The sequence below is a fragment of the Botryllus schlosseri genome, chromosome 16, assembly GCF_051294905.1.
Source record: "Botryllus schlosseri isolate E-star chromosome 16, Bs_hap1, whole genome shotgun sequence".
Classification (NCBI taxonomy): domain Eukaryota; kingdom Metazoa; phylum Chordata; class Ascidiacea; order Stolidobranchia; family Styelidae; genus Botryllus; species Botryllus schlosseri.
In genome coordinates, this window is record NC_137251.1 from 3,502,533 (window position 1) to 3,519,158 (window position 16,626).

Here is a 16,626-nt window from a genome sequence, read left to right on the forward strand (position 1 = left end):
GGTTGAGGTGGGGTGTTAGGGTTGGGTAGGGTAGGGGGGATATTTGGGTTTGTGGAGGTAGGATATTAGGGTTAGGATATTAGGGTTGCCGGAGGTGGGATATTAGGGTTGGGGGAGGGGGGATATTAGGGTTGGGGTAGGATATTAGGGTTGGCGGAGGTGGGATATTAGGGTTAGGGTTAAGGTTAGGGTTAGGATATCAGGGTTAGGGTTAGGGTATTGGGATTGCCGGAGGTGGGATATTTGGGTTGGGGGAGGGGGGATATTAGGGTTCGGGGAGGAGGGATATTAAGGTTGGGGTAGGATATTAGGGTTAGTGTTAGCATATTAGGGTTAGGATATTAGGGTTGCCGGAGGTGGGATATTAGGGTTGGGGGAGGGGGGATATTAGGGTTCATCGAGGGCCCGGTTCACCGAGGGACGGGTTCACCGAGGGACGGGTTCACCGAGGGACGGGTTCACGGGACGGGTTCACCGAGGGACGGGTTCACTGGTAATCGTTTGATCGCATATGCTGGAAATCGAAGAATAATGAAATGTATAATTTTATGATACGAGTATAGGTTTCAGAAAAGTGTGGTACCGGCGTCGACACGATGCGAACCCACGATGAAATCGAAAGGTTAATTTCATATGGAATTTGCATAAATAGAAAACTTACTGGCCCATATGCTACAATCTTAGCCCTGTCTCCAATTTCTTTTGTCAGCTTATGCATCATCGTTTCGAACTCCGGTAGGTTGCTGAAATCGAAGTAAAACTTCGCTCCTTGCAAGGCCCCTTGGTAAAATTCAGTATTTAGTTTGCAAATATTCTTGAAACACAAACACTTCGTAAAATGCATGATATAGTAATTGTAGCTGCTTTTGATACAACGACAATTAAATCAGTTTGTAATTCATTAACCACAGCACATAATCATTTGTGCCTCACCTCAACTATAGCCTGCCTATAAAGTACACCCACGACTACACAAGGTTAATAGAATTCTCACAAAAATTCGGGAGTCAATTCGTAGATTCAACTTGCATGTTGACGACCGCCAACACACACAAATTGAATTACGCGTCGACGGCCGACAATCTGATAAATGCCAAAGATAAGCTATTTTTGTTTTTTATGGCATGCCAAGAATAACCACCCCTGTCTCTGACGAATCCGTGACAATGAAATTGGCATATCGTAATTGCACAGAATTCATATATTGAAAAATAATATATTGACGCAATTCAATTATAAATAAAACAAATATTATCGCAATGTTGTGGTGTTTTGGATTGATGAAATCATTAATAAACGCGACCTGAACCTTATACTAGCACTTTCCTTACCGAGCCAGCCATCAGGGTTGTAGCCTGGTGCAACTCTTATTGGAATGAGATTTTTTGCAATTGATACGCATATTCCGCCTCGGTTCTGCAGTTTTGACTTCTTTTGTATCTTCGTGACTTACATATCAGTACGACCGCAGACTTTTCTACAGCGTCCGCCATGGCCTAAACGACGAGAGACAAGGTGCATACTGCATATATGTATTTGTACAACACCGAATGACGTGCATACGTTGGGGATCGTAGGTCAAGGGTTGATTATGCCACTATACGCTATCTCGTCACTTCAGCCTTCTTTGGGTGATATGTGTATGTGATATCATCCTCACCTCGGAGATACGAGATTATTAGGATGCGTGTATTTCAGTCAGCTGGCGTGTCCGTGAAATTTTAATTTCCTTCAAAAAAGTACTACAAAATTAATTTACACCTCACGCTATGGGCAAAATCTGGAAAATTACCCTTTTCCGTTTACTTTAATTCACGCGCATAGTTGAACGCCCATATTAATTTACAAGACAAAATATCAGCTCATATACCGGCAATGTTGATCCGCCCATAGACTCCGTATCTATCCACACTCGGTATCCCAAATTTCCCAATTCGTCCTTTATCTGAAAATGTGTTAGAAGAGAGTGAATTACCCGGTTATGATAGAATAATAAACGGTAATGGGGTTTGGTTAGCGGCAGTTCGTGCGTGACAATATCAGGTGGTGGCGCAAGGGGTGCAAGCGATTTCAATTGCGGAAATGACCTCACAATAGTGTCTTCCGACGTGAAAATGTGACTTCGTGGTGGTCACACACAGTTTGTATGGGGTTTAGACATTAGGCATGGGTAACATAGCTTACGTATTTCAAATTATTCGAAAGAACATATGAGGTGCAGTAGTTCATACCTGCATATTTTAACGTTTGTATCAGTAGGGCTATTGCGCGAGGCGTCATTCCATATTTGCAACATGTTCAATGACGAGTTCGTTGTAATCTGGAATACCCAGAATGAGAGCGTTGGGAATCGTGAGCACATCTAACGCATCGAGCCTAATTACCGCAGCAAAGTTTGCGTGCGTTCACTCCTGAAGAGAGCCAGTCAAATGGCTTCGCGTAGAATAAATTTGGCAATATGAATGCATTGTTTACTGCAATATTGAAGTTCTGTACTTCGAAAAGCCTATTTGAATGAAATATTGCTTAAATATAGACTGTACATAAAGTGAAAATAATTTAACGATTCAGCATATATAATATCGTTAAACACAGTCATGTCCAATGTTTCCTCTAATTTTTCAAGGGCCTGCGCTCACTCACTAACTCACTGCGCGGTCCCTTGGACAACAGTGCGCAACGACTATAAAAAGGTCATCACTACGGCTTTCTTGTGCGCGGTACAACTTTTTCTGTGCGCGGCGACTTCGTCAGCTGTACACTAGGGCTCTTCAAAAATGACTTTTTTTCTCAAATCGTACTGGCTACTTGATAAAATTGTTAGGTTACCTAATTTAAGCCTACACACAAAATCTGGTTCAATTCCAGCCAGTAACCGCTTTGCTACAGGAGAGGTAAGTTTCTATTTATTATATAAAAATAAATAATAAAAAATTTGAAAATTTTCTGTTCACCGCATGAAAGTGTTAGGCTATCTATAGAAACGATGCTCACCAAATTTGGTTCAATTCCAACCAGTGGAAGCGGAGTTATTGCCGTCGAAAATTTTGGATTTGAATAAAATAGTATTTACGGTGAGTACAACTATAATAAATAAACAAAGAATCGGTCACCGTAAATACTATTTTATTCAAATCCAAATTTTTTCGCCGTCCTCCGAGGACGCTCAAATGTTCTCTTTCTTTTTGCAATTCGTCCAATTCGTCCAGCTAAGATAATGGACAGATTCGAGTGAAAATGGGCATAAATGATGCTAAATAGCAAAGACGGACGCTCGAGCGGGAAATTCGTGGTTCGAAGGAAAGTGACGACCTTTTTTAAAGTCAACACCACTAAATTTAAGTAAAAAGTGTCAACTCGTCAAACTTTCCAGCAAAAACAGCAAAGTCCGCTGATTTCAATATTGTTCAACTAACTTTTCTGATTTGGCACAAGTGTTCTTCTTTCCCGATTCCAAAATATGGTTCACCCAAGCAATAAGGGGCATGGGACTTAGTTTAAGCGATATTTACGTATAGTTTACAAAGCTGCGCAGTACAGCGGACAGTAAATCAACCAACATCGAAGGCCGCGTATTTATCAGTAAAGACAGCACTTACTCGTTACTCGCCTTCAGGTCTCTCAGTGCATCAATTAGGTCCTCACTGTCCAGCATTTTCCTTCTATTTTCTTTGAGGAACGCTAATTCCCAGATTGTTTGCGCTACCATCGACTTTTCCTTTACGTCGCCTGCTTGGCGGCAAACGACAAGGAGTGATAACGCATCAAAATCTACCCGTAGAGCCTATACCTTCCTTCAGTAGCGTGGTCAGAAGCGGTAGAGTATAGTCCACGATTGCCTCCTTGTTTTTATCGTTACGGGCGATGTGCCTGAGACCCGACACAAGTTCTTCCACGCAAAATCCATCAATCCTGTTGTCCGCACTTGCGATCGCTCTTCGAAGCAGCTATAGAGAGGGAATTCGAGTTCCGTAAATGCTTATGGCAAACTGCATAAGTTGAATAATGACATATCGCATTTCGCAAAAGAAGCGATGGTGATTGAATCAACGATTATTGTGGTTCGACTCAGTTCCATACCATAACAATCCAGCCGATCACATAACCATCTGTGGTAATGATATCGTAATCTTTTTCTTCCATTATGTACGCCACGGTAAGGAAAGCGCGTAGATTGACCGCCTAAATAAAAAAAATAGTTCGAGCTCGGTAAGTTCAATGCGTTTTCTAAACATGTCATGTCATCGGATAGCAAGAAATATTTATTATGGCCAACCCCTGAAATTTTGATCATATCTGAAGAACATCGGAGCAATTTCGCACATCTACACGCACTTCACACTTTTTTCTTGTCATAGGCTCGGTATATGCAGCCACAGTACGTCAGTGGCTACCACGCCCATTTCGCAGATTAGAGGTGGCATATTAAATTCGATATGGCTGTCACCATGAACCACGTCACTTGCCGCAAGTCAAATCAGTGCTTTCAGGCCCATTGTAAGCCCCGTGGACCCCTTTTGCACCGTCACGGAGCCCCGTGGACCTCCCCGGTTTTAGTGCAAATTTAGCTCAATTATCGCGCAACCGTTATCTATGTTGTGCAATTGTTGACTGTAGGGTAGTGATTAACATCAACAAAATAATTTTTTTTTTAAATAACATCATACTATTTATCGAGTCTTAAGAATCTGCGCCGTTGATATGATATGAACGAGTGCCGAAAATCCATTTCCACAAAGATTTAGGCGAATGTAATAACAATACGCGTAACGCTTCCGGCGTCACCTTTGGGTATGATCGCACGTCGCGACATATATGGCACCAAAAGTGAGAAACATATTTTTAATGAACATATAACGTACAGCCTAATTATTTCTATCTAGCAGCTCACTTTGAAGTTATTCTGGAATAGCGGTTATGTATATCGCAGGAGAAAATGGAATTTTGCTAACAAAGTTTTTCCAAAATCCTAGCAATACATCTCGAAACAGCAATATGTTGAGGCTATATATTGGCAATTAATATGAGTTTGCACAGTAGAATATTTCATCTCTGATGGCCATTCTGTTTATGTGGGTCCCGAAATTATCTAATTTAAAAAATACAAATTTGGTTTATCAATTATTTTGCAATTTTGGAGGCTTCGCGGACCCTCGGTTGAAAATCAATGTGCTAGAATCAGAAATTTTGATCCTTTTCTCGCAATATTAGATTTCGTCAATCGTCACTACGCAATGACAAAACATCTTTTATAGGTCTGTCTAAACTGAAGTGAAGCTTCTTTTCCTATACGTGTTTACCTGCTTACCTTAAAAAATTCCTGCGATCAGGTGTTGATGAAGACATAGCTAATTACTGTAAGGCTCATGACACCAATTTCCTCGATAACAAGCATCTTTCTCGGAATTGGCAGGTTTACAGCGATGTTTTCATAATTGGTCAATTTAACGCTTTCCACATTGAACATGATATCATGTATAGGCCAAAGAATGTAGATTTTTTGGTATAGGGTATTGAAAATAGACACGCATATGTGAAATACGGGATACTACCTGTAAGTATATTTTGTTCCGATAGTGCTTTTCAACCTTTTCCGCACCATCCGCACTTTTTTGCAAAAAAACAACAACAATTTATCCGCATAAACCAACGGAAATTTGTTATACAAAAAAAGAAAAGTGCTTTTTAAATTTATTTAGCACCATCCGAACTTTTCTTATAAAATATATTTCACCCGCACAAACCAACCGAAAATTGTTGTGAAAAAAAATGAAGATACTTGATATTCTGTTCAGATGTTCCGCAAGTAAGCTACCGGTTTAGGCCATCAAGTGTCTCAGTAAAAAGACCACTATTTACACTTGTTTGATTCAGTTATAGTGCTCTAAAACCCTTTTTCGCCGAATAAGTGTTGGGATTTGTACAGGAACTTCTAGTGCTTTGATGACCTATAAAAGTACCACTCAGCACTTCTATCCAAAATACAGCGTATTTTCCGCGAGGTAAAAAATGCTTGCTGACAGAAATCGTTTTAAAAGTATATGACACAAAGGTCTCGGAAGCTCCAGTTCGACCAAGCAGGGAAAATCAACATGTTTGTTTTAATACTTCTGCCAGATCTCTTGGAAAATAAGCTTCAAAACCATTAACGAGAGTAGGCACATTAGATCTCGCTACCTCATGATACGGATCTTCATCTTGTGTTCCTTTTTTTCTCGACGTCAGCATCATTGAGTTTAAGCATTGGCACCAGAGCATCCAATACATTCGTTCAGATATCCAACACATTCATCCCACTTGGCGCAAGAAGAAAAAAGGTATACAGCCTCTCCACAGATGCCATCAAGATCAATAACATCATTCTGTCGAAAGCATAAAAAGATGTAATCAAAATTCGTACAGAAACGAGCCTGGTGATAAAGGGATAATCTCAAGCCTTTCACAACTTTTTTAAAAAATGTATGCAATTCAGAACAAACATTTGAAACTTTAATTTAATAATAAATTTGATGCTGAAATCGTATTACACAGGGTTAACAGTATAGGATTGCATTTAAAACAAAAATATTTAAAACAGTGTTTTAAACAAAGGCATAAACAAAAAATATATTTGTTAAGTTGTAAAATCATGACATAATTGTGTAAATAGCTTTCAAAAACATGTTGTATGAACCTGCGGACAATTACCACCCTATATAGCCGACGTATGCGATATGGGATCCCTTAAAATAGTCGGTTCAACAGCTATAGTACATAGATAGTCCGTCAAAGGAGCTAAATTTACAGTATATTTTCAATGCCAATCCACTATGACATCACAACTGAATATTCATCATGGCTTGAAAAAACAAACAACAATAAAACAATGAAAAACATGTTTCAGACAAAATATTTGTTTTAAACATGTTTGTTTTAAATTAATTTTTGTTTTAGATGCAGCTCTAGTTACCATATTTTGATATCCTAAAAAATGCTCTAGTACCGGAAGAGAAAGTTGTTGATTTTGAAAATTTTCCGACCAATAGCACTCTGTTGACTACAAAAAAGTCAACTTTTCCATCTCTACTCCCAAATAACCCATCGCACTGTATATTTCGTAGATTGTCTCGTCAACTCTGACGTTCGCTGCGCATTGCATTTTAACACTTCTAATAGAAATAGAGGACATATTCCCCAAAAAGAGAATTGAGGCACTTTCAATTTATTGAAAAAAGGGATAAATACTCTCAAAAGAGGACATATGATAACCCTAGTATACGCCTGCTACGATATACTGAAGTTTCTGCTAGGCAAAGTCCCTTTGGGGGGAGCTGAAATCTACAAAAAATATTTTTCCTGTTGAAATGTGTTCTATTAGACTTCACCACATAAATTTGATATATTTAACCCATTTGACGGAATTTTGTTTTCTGGCGGCGCACCGACTAATCGACGGACATGGAGCTCGTACACCTTCGGACCATCTCATTACAGCCTTACGGAGAAAATAGGTTTTGCGGTGAAAGTGCATCAGACCCGTCCAGGTCAGGTTTATCAAATTTAAATTTGATTATCAGGCTTCGAATGTCTCGGAAATAGTGTATCTTGCCCGAGAGCCATGGGCTGCAGCATATACTCATACGCCACTGCTTCCGGGTGTTTTTCCTCTGCATAATCGGAAAGTTCAAGCATTGTACCAGGTGCCTAGGGGCCAGTGGACACTTAATCAAGCCTTATTTGGAGTTAATAAGCATTTCTTGAAGAGTCATTTTTTTCCACCGCGCCAAGCGTCCGATTGAAAGATCCCCCCCCCCAATTTAGGCCCTAGAAATTATTGCGAGAAACCCAAATTTAAGTACAATAGATCATAGAAAGTGCAGTAAGATGTGCTCACACGCCAAATTTCGAGAAGCTACACTGTATCGTTTAGGAAATATTGCAATTTGAAATTTTATGTAACAAAAGTGTACCTTTCCCTCTTAAAACCACCAACTCGATTTTAAAAGCTGGTGTTACTTTTGAAGAAATGATACTTCTCTGTTTGCTAAATTTCTGTCAAATGCTACTAAAATGTACCATCGAATTTCGTCTAATCTTGTTTAAAAAGTCTTCCGAGCTTCGACACAATTCGGGTCTAAACGATTTGTAGGCCTACAGGTAACATTTTGGCAGTCTGGCACGACACTTGCTGCTTTGTGAATGACCATGAATAAATACCTCATCACATCCGACACCGTACTAAATTACGTTCCAAATTTGTATATCAGCCAGACAATTGGCGTTTTATATCTTTAATTAATGACCAAACCTTCAATCTCTTCTATTTTGACAAGAAACTTGGAATTGGGGAACCGGCCAGAAATGTGTCCCGGATCGGCGGTAGAAAATCCACTGATCCTAAGTCAGTTCAAATGGTTATTGAAAGAAACCGATATTGCTTAGCGCATAGAAGGGCACAAATTTTCGAACTAATATCGTCAAGATGGATGGATAGAATTTTGAACCACTCAGCTGGATACTTTACTCATAACGTACGTTGCTGTTGAAATCATCCACAAGTATTCGGAAGCATCCCGACCGTCCAAGTGCTGTGGCAAAATCGCTGCTCACGCCGCAGAACGACGTCAAATGTTTAACAACTACATATTTCTTTCGATCACTGTAGCATCAATATGTTTAAAAATAAAGCGAAATATATTTCAACTTTTCATGGATTGCAGAACGAACTAAATGCGTAACGCATCGGACACAGGATCCTTACTTTAAAAGTTTGAACACCGAGACCCCATCCGATAGAATTCTCAGGAACTTGGTAAATATTCGTCCGCCATTGTTTGTTGCAAGTTCATCTACAAAAATCTTCTTGTGCTCCTGCGACACGGAAACGTCGATAAATTACACGTTACCAGAAACAATTGTGGCGGTTTCAACCATCAGCTGGCGCTCGTCATATAATTCCATTATTCTGTCGTACGTGTCGTACATATTCGCAACATCCGTGTAATCGCATCCTTCCAAATATCCGTCCAGATCATTCAGCAAAGTTTGCACTGATGAAATCGAATCTAAAACGTTCGTGTTATTAGTCACGCTACTATATAATATGAAACTTGAGTAATTGCAATGCAGCCTGAGTAAGAAATAGCATTCTACAACAACTTATGATAATGTTATCATATCAAAGCGACACTATTTTCATAATGATTTGCGGGCTTGATTGTATGGAAGATTTTGACAGTAAAAACAATCACCAACGAATTCCTCTATCTCAATGTCTTTTATAGACACGCCCCCGTTAACGATCGGGAAACGTTTCGCACCCCCCTTATCGTCATGTCAAAAATCTTAAAAAGAGAAACCAGAATGTTTGCAATCCCAATTCATATAGTGTGATGACATGGTAGGTTATGATTGTTGGGCAAAAGTGGTCGGTTACGAAGTACTTCTACTTTTTCGAAGTACTCAAGTAGTTTTCGGCTACTTGCGGTACTTGCTCAAGTAAACCTAATTTACCGTTATTTCTACTTCGTAATATTTTGTGATCTACTAATTTACTTTTAGCTAGTTTCAGTTTGTCAAGTAGAAGTAGTTTAATCCTCCAATCAGAAAGATAGCATGAGGAGTTTCGGGGCTGTTTTCTTAGAGTACCAGCATTTAATTTTATCAAAGTTAAGTAAAGCCAAGAATTTTTATCGCGCTTCGCGCACGGTAAAGGTGGAGTGACAAATATGTTTTCACGAAAGTATCGGTGAATATAATTTCGTAGCGGGTTGCGTGGTTCCGTTCACACCGCATTGTCGCCCACATAAAATATTTTAGCACAGTAAATATGGCCCATCTTAACGTTTTGAACTACCGTTTCGCAATTTAGCAATTACCTATTATATGGTAATCTAGCAGCCCATGGCGTGTCGTAATCTGGAAAAGTGGACTCTGTCTTTGTGAGCGTTAGACCTGTTTTAGCAGACCACCGTTGAAACGTTCTGGAGAGCGAAATATATAATTTCCGCACTTTAGAAGTAGTATTTTCATTTCTCTTTCAATTCCAAGTATCATTGAGTTCTAATTAGTTTCAGTTTATTTGTCTGGAGAACATGCATGTTGATTGTTGAAGTATAAAAGCAAGTCTAGTAATGACTCTTTTTTACGAAAATAAAGCTACACTATATGCCATTTTTACGATCCGCTATATTTTTTTGTTAACGTACACTAATCGCGCACCGTATGCGATACAAGTTCTCCGTGTTGCTATTCGACTAAACTACGGGCCTTTATAATATCGGGAAGGGCGCTATGCCATGTTATTTTCTAAAGCGGCGTGTTCGAGCAAACAAAGGATTAGTATCGCATTTTCATATCAATACTATCATTTGCATCCTATGATGCGAACGAATGCTTATGCTGTCGAAAATATGAATAAAGCTCTCTACACCTGCCGCATAGTTCCATTTGGAGCTTTTGAAAGTCCATGCAAACGAATTAGGACCGTTTTCAAAACTACTTACTTGTTTAAAAATAAAGTTAGTCCATTTTACTTCTACTTCAAGTAGTTTTTGGTTGCTTTTAAATGTACTACTTTTACTCGCACTTGAGTAGATTTTTACGTCGCTACTCCTACTTTTACTTGAATAGCTTTCTCCACTTCTTTGACCACCTCTGCTATTGAGATACTTCTCAAACACAAAATTCGGACAATACACGGAGCAATAATTTTGAGCTGGAGGCAGGCTAAGTTGGACCCAACGGGAAACTTTTTTCAGTTGAAAAGTTTTTCAAAGATATGAATGCCCAATGGTAGCACGTAGCATACAAATATTCAAGCGATTTTGGTCTCTAATCCGTTTTATTTCCTGACGTGACTTGGCTCAAACGTACCTGATCATGAGCCACATCCAAAACCAATGGCGCTGGCCGCACGTGATTCAAACTTCGCACTTCTTCACGGAACAAACAATTATTTCTCAACCGGTAGCAGGTGTTCAACATGAGAATAATTCAACTGATAACTTTTAGGCTGCCATAAAACGCGCTTCTTAAGAGTGGTCTTCTACAAATTGTGTCTTAATTGAGTACACTCGGAGTGGCTACTTCGAGTCAAAACTATAAAAGTGAGATTGACTTGTGATTCGGAGCCTTGTGACTTGGTTACAACCCTGAGTCCTAATTGTGCTGTGAGCGTGTTTAGGGAGTGAATACATGATTTCAACGGTAAGATATAACATGCAGGAATGTTTCAAAAAGGAACTCTTGATCGAACTCCGTAGGCTCCAGAAACATCCCTCCTGGTAGCCTTCGACTGGGTTAGTAAAACTGGTCAATTCCACAGAACGTTCTATCTAATTTATTGCTTCAATATAAAACCTAGCTCCATAAGATCTAGAAACTGAATGGACGATTTTACAAAAGTACCACGTACAAGCTTACGATAGCAATTTTCCAAGCTCGACAAGAGCATGAACCACGCCGACACGGAGAGACCATATGGCAAACAAAGCGTGTTGTTATCACAGCACGGTACAATACGCAGTGGTATACGAGGAGACTCTTGGAGATACTGAACTTCAATATACAATATGATGATATATTCATATTGAAATAAACCTGAATATTTTAGACTGACATTTGTTAGGAGTATTCGTCAGCAAGTAGTAGATATTTCTTTTGAATTCTTGTCTATAGTTGCTGACGATTAGACCTTTGACTAGTGTCAGCTGAATATATCCTGGTTTATTTCAATATGAATATATTATTCAATGGTACAGTGCTATATGATCTTAGCACTTGATAAATGTGTCATCTTGAACGCTGTGAATAACTAAAATCGTTCGTTCGAGTGTCTGAATTATCAACATTACAGTATTCATCATCAGCAATCAAACAAATATGCCTAACTTGTTCTAAGGTGTGAAGTCTGATTTTCCAGCATTTGAAAACATTTGCGGAGGTATGACGGAAAGTCCGAAAACTTGTTATTGAGTTCGGGAGACTCGTGTGGTGGATGTTTAAAGATTACGAAATGAATAGAATATGCGGTGAACCACACAAATAATACTAGCTACAGATGATACCCTAGGTACGGGTAGTGCTTATTACAGATAGCGCGGTGTTATTTAGTCCTTCCCTCGTAAGTTTGACATCGTTTTTTTTAGCAATTATCGAAATTAGCCTAATCCTAGTTTTGGTTATTTCTGGCACGCGCAGACTTGGCGGTTTACATAGGGATTTAGCTTACGATCCAAAGAGAATTCACTAAACATCGACAGAAGTCCAAAATCATATAGTTGTCATACTTGTAGTACATCTTTCTGAGCCCGTCGCGACATTTTGTTCTGCAGGGCCAATCGACGTTACGTTACTTCGATCCGGAGTTGCAATATCAGCCTTTCTTTTGCTTGGGGATGAACCCATCTCCTTCCGTGATTGCTTCAGCACAGTGAGAGTAGAATATTGAGACTTTGCGATTCGACATACGCCGTGTTGTTGTGTTCGTTGTATGCCTTTATTCTGTAGGCATTTAAGATAAGGAGATTATGCCTTTATTCTGGAAGCATTTAAGACAAGGATATATACATGTAAACGGTCCAGTCTACTTGACCTACTTGAAGCCGGCGAATCAGCGATGGTTGACAAAGGATTTAATATGGAAAAGCTTTTGTTGGAGAGAAATATAGGGTTGAACATGCCACCTGGAAATTTCCTAGTTGAGAGATCACATTGAACGAGTTATTCGTCGAGTCGAAGAAAATCAGCTTTCCATTCGTCCGCTTCCACTCGTCCGATTCCACTTTGGTACTGCGAATCAGCTGTGGTCTGTAACATGCCTCCTCACCAATCTTCGGGCCCCTTTGCGTTGAAATTTTCAATCTGTATGTTTTGCAGAATTGCAGCGGTACTCGGTGTTACTAATACGACGAAACGCAGAAAACCGCCAAAGATAAACTTTTCAATTTTGCAGGACAGAGCTGTCAAAAGTTCCTGCATATTCAACTCGTATTCAGCGTCACGAGAGCAGAATCTCATTGTAACTGTGGTCGCGGGGTCTTTTAGATCCGTGCTTCCCAACCTTTTCAGTTCGCGACCAACTTTTCATCCGAATTTAATTGTGCGACCCACCATGAGATATGACTAAACGAATGGGAACGATTAATGAGTAGTTGTTGTTTTTTGGTTTTCATGTTGTTTTTCGATTGCGAAGGTCATTTACACCAGGCCGGTATTCTTTATTTTGATTTCGTGACTGGCTACTTTTTTCAGGGCCCACTCCTTAGCTTTTAAGACAACGCCTACGCCGGTGAGATGGCGGAGTATATTGGAGTCTATGTATAGACATACCTCCAACACTTGGGATGGGATTTTGGTCTCGTCCTCGGTCGACTCGAACCCGCCACCTATCGGTGTTGCAGCTGTGAATCACAACGCTGTCTCGCCGCGCACAATGCGTCGTGTGAGTAACGAGGATGCCGACAGTTTGTGGAATAATTCAGGATCGCGGTGCATGATTGTATAATGCAGACAAGAATCAATACGCACAACAGATGATTGCAACCAAGAAAGCGCGTATCTGTTACGTTGAACACAATGGGGTTCTGAGTAGCTTGCGCCCCGGCTATTTGACGGCGACCCACCGGTTGGGAAGTACTGTTTTAGATACGTTATTTCTAACTATATCGGTTGAATGCCGATGCGCATATCAACAGACCATCTACCACACGGGCAGAAGGATACCATACACACAAGGGTCGTTTTTATTTTGTGCAATTGAGCTAATGAAACAAGGAAGCTAATTAAGCTAATGAAACAAGTTGAAAAAACAAGGAAGCTGATGACAAAATGAAGCTAATGAAAAAGGAAGGTAATGAATGCAGGGATCCTTATTCAACTTGAGAAAAATAAAATTAAACGGGACTAGGGATGGTGCGAGCCTCTGAAAGGTTCAGGCTCGTGTGAACGCAAACTTTTTTGAAAGGTTATGTGTGAATGCGAACGTGAACCTATGACGTCACGTGACGTCATATTGCTAATTCCAACTCTATACTTCGGTGTAAACCGGTGGTTCACAACTTGGGGACGCGAAAGCATCTGAAGGGGGCGCGAAGAAGCGGTCAACTGAAAATATATTTTGCGCTCTGCACGATTTACATCCAATTCACGCGTGTTTCACTATATATAGACCAAATTCCATATTTTTCAATTCTCTCATCAACAGTCATAGCCTTCGATGCCATCAAACAATCTGTTGGGGTTGCTAACAGACCCCCCAGGTTATACGTTGTTTACCGCTACTTATCTGCTACATTGGGTTTCCTTTCTATGGGGCAGCTTTTTTCGCCTAAACGCGCGAAGCGTGAGAAATTTCTATAATTCATGGTCAATATGATCGGGAATTGCATATATATTGCTATCAATTTTTAACCTCTCTCTGCTCACGTAATCTGATTTAGGTTCTATACTATTACCGAGAAAACTATTACCGAGAATGGACAATACCGAGAATGCCATTACCGAGAATGGACATTACCGAGAATTGACACCACCGAGAATGGACATTACCGAGAATGGCCAATGTCAAGAATATAGCTTACTGGGACTGACGTTGTCGATAAATTTATACCTGAGCATCGATACCGAATGTGGCAACGACGTGGTGCTCGCACACGACCTGTTCATGTGCATAACATGCCTGCATTGCATATATTGCATTCTCGGTGGTGTCCATTCTCGGTAATGTCCATTCTCGGTGGTGCTCATTCTCGGTAATGGCATTCTCGGTAATGGTTTTCTCGGTATTGACCGGACACCTCTGATTTACCGGTAGAGCTGAGTGAGGTGTGTTTGAAACGGTAGGACCCCTCAATAATAATTAAAAATCTTCGGGTGTATACCCGTTGGCAGGAACGAAACAGCACTTCGTCAGGCCCTCTCCGAAAAAACATGAGTCTTTGGCCCCCATAGGGTGATAAACTGACCCCCATCACGTTGTTCGCTTTTGCCACGAAATTATAGTTACTGTTTAGTGAGCCAGCGCGAAGATTTTCGATAATTCATGATACACATTGGCCAATAAGATCGGGAATTGCATAGGCCTATATATTGCTATTTGTTTCTTGTCCTCTCTGCTCACGTAATCAAATTTACCGGTAGAGCTGAGTGAGGTGTCTTTGAAACTGTAGAGCCCGTAAATAGTAATTGAACATCTTCGGGTGGGCTGACCCGTTGGTATGACTTTGTTACATGATGTTATTTCGTCACCTCCTGTCTGCTATATAAAAAAAATACAGAATCGTCCAAACGTACTAAACTGAAAGATCACACGATTTCAGATTGGTATTTCTTCACTGGCATATAATTTTTCATGCGGGATGGTATTTGTCTTGTGAGGTTCAGATTGCCAAGACAGGAACATTCGGCGCCAGTAATTTTAGGCACCTATATGGACAATTAAACCTATCTGTATTTAGTATATATAACGAAGTTTTCGGTCAGCATAGGGTCCTTTACGGCCAAGATTTTCTCGCTGCCGATCGTTCTGACACACTTCTTGGAGTCGCATGTTACATGGCCTAAAACTTAATATGTCTTATATGGTGCGTCGTGGCGCGGTAATGGCCAACGCCGATATGCCCATTTCTATAAATCTTGCGTATTTTTTTTCTTGGGAGAGAAGTATCCAATAATGAAGATAATCTGCGACTTAAAATCGCGCGTAGCGCGAATGTTTTTTGAAAATGTTGCGTAAATTTTCAAAAAATACTCTATAAATTATGTTAATTCACTAAATAATTTTGGGACCCTTCGAGCTCACCCCCCCCCCCCGTAATTGGGCGGTTTGTGATGCGGCAGTTACGGCCCTGCACTAAACATATCAAATCAATATGGATCCCGTACGCCTGCTAGAAAGCTGGATATTTCGAGCAAAGTTTTGTAACGAAGGGAGTAAATTTTTTGAGATTGTCAAGGGTGCATGCTCAATTGCTCATTTATATAGTGTTAATTATTTTTCTTATGCTGCCAGCACCATGCATAGAGTGGTCCGAAGTTGAAATGCAGAGAATTTCAACAAAAGATGCTATAATGACGTGAAAAATTGTAACATATAAAAAAGTTCACTGTGCAGAACCTACCAAGATTCGTTTGTGAACGTGAACCTCTAAATTTATGAGGCTCACACACAGAACGCGAACGTGAATATTAGCCCATACAACATCCCTAAACGGGACCCTCCCTGTTTTGGGATTAGATAAGTTCATATTAGGATTTTGCTCACCTAAACATGCACGTGTCGCAATCACCAGATATCAACACCTGACCCAATTTGAATGCCGCGCGAGGAAAGTTGCAGATTGTGCACAATATCTGAAGTTTCATTGGCTTCATTTGGCCATTAGCTTCCTTGTTTCATTAGCTTCATTAGCTTGTGCCCAATTAGCTTCCTTTTTCATTATCTAATTAGCTCCCTTTTTCTTTGGCTTCCTTGTTTTAGTATAGCTTCATATTGTACAGAATGAAGGCATCCATTTGTTTATGCACCCCTTTCAATTTCAATACATATATATATTATCTTCATAAATAATGACCATTGACGAATGATTCAACATTTACATTCAAACACACTTGGAGTCTATCAGGAGACCCGGCTCCAATATGACC

At 40.0% G+C, this 16,626-nt stretch overlaps 1 protein-coding gene and 1 long non-coding RNA gene across 3 annotated transcripts in view; one reads left to right on the forward strand and one right to left on the reverse strand.

The window, feature by feature from the left end:
- Window positions 1-16,626, reverse strand: part of LOC145458607 (S-adenosylmethionine synthase-like) — a 178,678-nt gene that overhangs the window by 123,340 nt on the left and 38,712 nt on the right. The gene's annotated exons all lie outside the window — the stretch shown is intronic.
- LOC145458615 (uncharacterized) overlaps window positions 1-16,626 on the forward strand; it is a 361,279-nt gene that overhangs the window by 66,028 nt on the left and 278,625 nt on the right. The window lies entirely within an intron of this gene.